The following is a 7,696-nucleotide window of genomic DNA, read 5'->3' as shown; positions in this document are numbered from 1 at the left end:
TTCCCTCCTTTATGACGGAGGTAGGTGGCTGTTGGTTGATGCTCCATTAATTTGGCAATATCCGTTGTTTCCCTCACCTGGTATGAAATGATAAGATATCATAAATCCACTAGGCGTGTCAATCTTCCGTAATCGCTTTTATATTGTATCATAAATATATATTCTACTAGAGACATTCTTTCTATAAATGGTAAGCTTTTAATATGTTTATATTTAAAAAAGGTTAACATGTAATAAGGAAAGAAAATAAGTATTTCTAAATGTGAAAATTGTAGCATAGTCCCTTCCTCTTTTTTATATAATTTGTAATAGTGTTTTACATGTTATATTTTCATAATAAGTATTTTTAATTTACTTATATTCAATAATTTAACTTATAATTTTATCATTGTAAATTTTAAACTTTTTTAATTTTTTTTAAAAATATTACTACTTTAGAAATTAAATAGGCTATTAAAACTAAAATAGATATTTAAAAATATAAATAATTTTGCAATAAATTGTTTAGTGGCCATAATAGTTAAATTTAGTTAACAATCTATATATATTAGTTAATAATTAAAATAAAACTAGAAACTATATATAAAAATAAAATTTCACGCAATCTATTATTAAAATAATAATTATATTTTAAAATAATTTTAAGATAAAATTAGGGGTGCTTTTGATCCATTTAACTTGATGTAATCTTTGCTTTTTTTTTTCACCAAAAAATATTATTTTTTTAAAAATTCAGTTGAATAGCAATTATCATATTTTTAAAATTAAAATTATATATTTTTATATTTTAATTTCATAACTATTCCATTAATGGAATGTTGCAAAATCTATGAAAATTTCTAAGAAATAATTAAATTACATTTAATCAATACATGCAAACGGGTAAAGAAAACTAATTTATATAATTTTGATGAACCATATTATGATATATTATTGATAATACAATATAACTTATTGTTGATGTATACAAATATATACACAATAATTCATCAAATATAAATTTAATTTAAATACTGCATTTTTTTATATAATTAAGGGTGGATGGTAAAATTGCTTAAGATTAAACTCAAATTCTCATGTCTATAAAACTCTAATTCCTTCATGTAATCAGTAACATAATTAGCCTATTTGAAGGCATGAACAAAGTTAACTTACCATTGTCTCCTGCATAAAATCTTAATCCTTTTAATCTAAATTAAATTAATTCTCTCTTCTTTGCCTTTGGTTAGCATGTGTATAATTGATAATTTGTCACTAATTTCAAGTTGCACATTATGAAAAATAGAATGTCGGTAATGACTGTGTATGGCAAAGAAAAGAGAAAGAAAAATAAAGAACACAAATTTTTACATGGAAACCCTTTCGGGAAAAAACTACAGGCCAAGAAGAAGATAATTCACTATGTCAAATTCGAATGACTACAAGAGGAGTAGACTATGCCTATTTATAGGCTTGTAAAACCATATTCTAATAGAAGGAGTGTAGTAAGATTGAAACACCTTATTCTAATCAATATCAAATAGATGAAGTTTAATAAGGTTTAAAAACCTTATTCTAAAATAAAATAAAAGAAGTGTAGTTCTATATGGATTTTACTTTTATTTTATTTTACCACTGTATTTTATTTTAATAAGGATTTGGGTCACTCAATTCTAACAATCTCCACCTTGACATGAATTCTAAATGAACAAGTTCTTCATCGCGAAATCTTAATGAACAAGTTCTCCACCTCTCCAATAAAACCCCTTAAGGGTTTAACTTCAACAATAAACACCAACCAAGTCTAAACAATGCTCAAACCTGGTTATGGGAAGTGACTTAGTCATCATATCTGCAGGATTTTCACAAGTAATAATTCTACTCACAACAATATCACCACGAGCGATAATATCACGAACAAAATGATACCAAACACCAATGTGCTTTGTTCTCTCATGAAACATTTTATCTTTTATAAGGAAGATGACACTTTGACTATCACAAAATAATGTACTAATTTGAAGGTTTTCATTGAGTTCACTAAAAAGTCCCTTCAACCAAATGACTTCTTTACAAGCCTCATTAATCGCCATGTACTCAGCTTCAGTGGTAGATAAAGCGACTATAGTTTGTAAAGTGGCTTTCCAACTGATTGCACAACCTCCGATTGTAAAGACATAACCTGTGAGAGATCTTCTTCTATCAAGGTCTGCAGCAAAATCAACATCAACATACCTAATGACTCCATCTCTAGTTCTTCCAAACTGTAAGTAAACATTAGTAGTACGTCGTAAGTATATTAAAATCCACTGAACTGCTTTCCAGTGTTCTTCATCGGGATTCGCCATGTATATGCTAACTGCACTGACTGCATATGATAAATCTAGACGTGAACAAACCATAACATACATACGAGATCCCACTGTACTAGAATATAGAACATGTGACATGTACTCAATCTCATCATCTGATTGTGGAGACAAAGACAATGAAAGTTTGAAATGACCTGCTAAATGAGTACTAACAAGTTTAATACTCTGCATATTGAATCTGCAAAGAACTTTCTCAGTGTACCCCTTCTGACTTAGGTATAATTTACTTGATTTTCTATCTCTGAGAATCTTCATACCAAGTATCTTCTTTGTTGGTCCCAAATCTTTCATCTCAAATTCTTTACTTAGTTGGGTTTTGGCCTTTCTTATCTCTCCTTTATCTTTCACTACTATCAACATGTTATCAACATAAAAGAGTAGATACACAAAAGAACCATCACTGTTTTTCTTAAAGTAAACATAATAGTCCTAGAAAGAACATATGTTTTCTCCCTAATTATTGGTTGATTTGTCCCCATTTAGTTATCTTTAGCACATATTTTAGCATTTTCAGTTCAATAAATTGCATTTTATAACATGATAGTACTAGAAAGAACAAAAAAGAGTGAGCTGTCCAGTCTGGTACAACTAACTTATACGTACAGAGGCAGCATGATTCTGATGAAAGGACACCTATGCTATTTGGATAAATATTAATATTCACGTGAAAAGAAAAAGGAGAGCCTTTTTGGGAGAGGGGTATCATCTTCTTCAACCTATCTTTTGAAGCTTTTTGGCTATGGCAGCTTAAGCCTCCTACGGGTGAACGAACGTGAAAGGGATGCAAATTAGCTCTTGACGAGGAGCCTTGAGCGCAACATAAGAGGGAGTTGAGAGATCAAGTTGAGATTTTCTAAGAATAGTACTCTCCACTTGTTTCTTTTATATTTGTTTTCTAAATGCTGATGATTACATTCTATTTCATGTTTGTACAGAAGTATACATGATTTTTGGGTTAAATGTTATTTTATTCAATCTTGCTTCTACTGTTTAATCTTTGGGTTTGAATATTTTTAGCATGGAAGTATTATTACGGTCACTGACACTGAAAAGTGTAGTGACAATTCAAGCTAACAAGCATGACAACGAAAGTTGCTTGAGGATTAGAGAAATTTAATCCACTTGTTCTTAATAGTGTTCCATTGCCATCATCGAAAGGTGTGGCTAATGTGCATGTTTAAGTCTTAGATTAAATATAGAAGTTAAGCTTGGTAAGATATTCATTGAAATTTAATGCATTGACAATCACCTATCCTTTTATACCTTGTGAGCAATTAGTATTTTGTTTAATATTCTCGTTGGGGATCCTAGTTTATCATTATCATATTTTATCTTATTGTGTTCAATTTATTGCTTCAACAACTACTCTCACAATTTATCTCGCTTCTATCTATTTATTGCACTAACATTGATAGACAAAAGACAACCCTCCTCGTGGGATCGATATCCAACAGACTCATATCTATCTACTATACTTGCATCGACAGTGTACGCTTGCACATTATTGCTGTGGCGTTAAACAACCAATCAAAACACAATTATCAAAGCTACTTCTTTTGAAATCATGAGAAGTCATAAAGGAATCAAACCTCTTGTATCATTGTCTTGGTGACTGTTTCAAACCGTAAAGGGACTTTTTCAGCAAACAAACGTAGTCCTCTTTTTTTGAGATTGTAAAACCCTCTAGTTGTTTCATGTAAATATCCTCCTCAAGTTCTCCATGAAAAAATATAGTTTTTACATCTAACTGCTCAAGCTCCAAATCATGCATGGCCACAATACCTAGCAAAGCTTGAATCGAACTATACTTCACAACTGGGGAGAACACATCTGTGAAGTCCATTCCTGAAATTTAACTGTAACCTTTTGCAATAAGCCTTGCTTTATATCTGGGTTCTTCAACTCCTGAAGTCCATTTTTTTCTTTTTAAACACCCATTTACAACGAATAGCCTTTTTTCCTTTAGGAAGTTTCACAATATCCCATGTTCTGTTTTTGTGGAGTGATTCCATCTCCTCTTACATAAAAAAACATCCATTTTTCTAAGTCTTCACAGCTAAACGCTTAAGAATAATTAAATGGCTCTTGGTTTGTATCTATATCTTTAGGCACATTTAAAGCATAAGCAACTAGATCAGCTTCGGCATACATCTTTAGAGGTTTAATCTCTCTTCTAGTTCTGTTTTTGGTGATAGAGTATTGTGGTGAAGAAGCAACTTTATTTTGAATTTCTGTACTGGCTTGAGGAGTCGACTCTGTTATAGATTCTGGATTAATTTGATGCTCCACCTACTTTTGATGTTCTTTATTGGAACAATCTTTAAGAGATAAGTTAGGTAGCATAGCAGTTTCATCAAAAACATCTATGCTAATCACAACTTTTCTATTTTTAGACACCATAACTTATACCTTTCTACACCAACTTTATAACCAAGAAAAAAATTTAATGGATCTCGGTTCCAATTTTCCATTATCAATATGAGCATGCGCATGACACCCAAAGATATTTAAATCAAAATAATTAGCAGGATTACCAAACCAAAGATCCCTTCTAACTTGCATAGTTCATTAAACTCATCAGAACAGAACTCTAAGCCATTGTCTGTACAAAGGTGTTTTAATTGTTTTCTCGTCTATTTTTCAATCATAGTTTTCCAATACTTAAATGTAGAAAACACATCACTTTTCTACTTCAGGAAAAATGCCCAAACTTTTCTGGAAAAATCATCAATAAAAGTTAGCATATAATTAGCTCCACCTCTCGAAGGCACTCTAGATGACCCCCACAGATCAGAATGAATATAATCTAACGTTTCCTTCGTGTTATAGATTCTTCTGGTGAATCAAACTCTCTTTTGCTTCCCAAAAATGTAGTGCTCACAATACTTCAGCTTGTAAATTCCTTTCCCATCAAGAAGTCCTCTTTTGCTCAATTTTACCATGCCATTCTCACTCATATGCCCTAGGCGCATATGCCAAAGTCTAGTAACATCATTATATGGCAAGGAAGAGGAAGCAACAGCTGCATCACCAATAATAGTAGAACCCTGTAAAATATATAACTTGGCAGTCTTTCTCTACCCTTTCATCACAACGAGGGAACCTTTAGAAATCTTCAATACCCCAATTTCAACTGTGTATTTGTACCCTTTTGAATCAAGAGTACTCAATGAAATTAAATTTCTCTTTAATTTTGGAACTTGTCGCGCGTCACTAAGTGTTCTGACAACTCCGTTAAACATCTTAACTTTAATCATTCCAACACATATGGTTTTACACGAAGCATTATTTCCCATCAAAACAACACCTTCAAACATTGTTTCCTAATTTGTAAACCAATCCCGATTGGGACTCATTTGGAAGGTGTAGCCCAAATCAAAGATCCACTCCTCACTCACTTTAGAATTGTTGATAGAAACGACTAGAAGTTCACCATCGCTGTAGTCTTCTACAACATCATCTTCATGGAATTTTTCTGGTTGTTTTCCCTTTTGATTCGTAGCCTCCCTTTTGATCTTGTTTTGTAGCTTATAGCACTCAAATTTAATGTGCCCTTTCTTCTTGCAGAAGTTACAAGTTTTACCTTTATTTAAAGATTTCGATCTACCTTTAGATTTACCGTGAGGATTACGTTCCTTTGTCCTTCAACGATCATCATCAGTATTTCAATCTTGTCTCCCACAAACAATGAGACACTCTCCTTGAGAGTCAGGTTTAACCATAAGATGCTTCATCTTATCATGCGAGGTTAAAGAATCATAAACTTCATCAACTGTGAGAGACTCACGACTATATAAAATTGTGTTTTTAAAGGTTGAATAAAATGGGGGCAACGAACAAAGTAGAATCAACCCTAGATCTTCCTTGTCATACTGAACCTCCATGGCCTTCAAGTTTGAGAGAATTTTTTTAAACACTATTAAGTGTTCGTGCACAGACGCATATTCCTCCAAACAATGAGCATAAATACATTGTTTCATATACAACTTGTTGGTTATAGTTTTCGACATACATATTTGTTCAAGCCTCTTCCATAATGCAGCGGCGGTCTTCCCCTTCATCACATCCTGTAAAATTTTGTTAGACAAATGCAGATTTAACTGTGTTAATGCCTTTCGATCTTTACGCATCTTCTCTTCCTTAGTCAATGTCGAAGGCATCTTATCAATCCCTAGATGGGCATCCTCTAAGTCCATCTGTGCAAGAACTGCCTGTATTTTTATCTGCCACAATGCGAATCTAGCGTTCCGATCCAATAGCAGAATTTTATACTTCAAAGACGCCATTACCGTGATTTAAATGAACCCAAAAACTCTTATACCAATTTATGAAAAATAGAACATCGGTAATGATAATGTATCACAAATAAAAGAGAAAGAAAAATAAAAAATATAGATTTTTATGTGGAAACCCTTTTCAGAAAAAAACTACGGGTAGAGAAAAAGATAATTCACTATGTCGAATTCGAATGATTACAAGAGGAGTAGACTATGTCTATTTATAGGCTTGTAAAACATATTCTAATAGAAGGAGTGTAGTAAGATTGAAACACCTTATTCTAATCAATATCAAATAGATGAAGTTTAATAAGATTTAAAAACCTTATTCTAAAATAAAATAAAAGAAGTGTAGTTATATATGGATTTTACTTTTATTTTATTTTACCACTGTATTTTATTTTAATAAGGATTCGGTCTTAATTCTAACACACATTTCGATTACTCAACTCCCAAGCCAATTCCAATACATTGAGTATAATGTATAATTGAACCTGTAAGATAGTAGAGTTGGGCAAGCTTCGGATGCACCACAGTATCCAAGTCTCATAATTCGACCTATAACACATTTAAGTATGTGTTCACTTTGACTTTTGTAATACTATTTTAAATGGAGTTAAAAGAAAATGGGGGATATGAGGAAACCCATTCCCTACCTCACTTTGTTGGCCACTTTAGAAAAAAATAGAAAAGTTGTCTCCACTATTTTGTCTTTTTCTCTCCATTTTCACCCAAATTTCAATCTCAAACCTTGATTTTCACTAAAATCAAGTAAAAAATCAATTTTTAAACTCTTCCCTATCATCATCTTCGCCATTGAAACCTAGGTTCTTGGGTATAGCTAGAGAAAAATAAAGCTAGAGAGAAAAAGTTTCAAATAAGGTAGAAATTGTATTCTCAACATCTTTTAAGTGATTATTTGAGACTTTTGGCATGAAAAATTTATTCGAACTTGTGTTTTGATATTCTTGTTTATATTTTCTATATTGAGAAAAGAGGAAATGGTGGAAATAAGGTTTACTAGTTAAAAGAAAGGATGATTGAAGTATTGAAAAGCTTGACATTGAA

This window comes from Gossypium hirsutum, chromosome D02 (genome assembly GCF_007990345.1).
Source record: "Gossypium hirsutum isolate 1008001.06 chromosome D02, Gossypium_hirsutum_v2.1, whole genome shotgun sequence".
Lineage (NCBI taxonomy): Eukaryota > Viridiplantae > Streptophyta > Magnoliopsida > Malvales > Malvaceae > Gossypium > Gossypium hirsutum.
Note: the sequence above shows the minus strand (reverse complement) of the source record.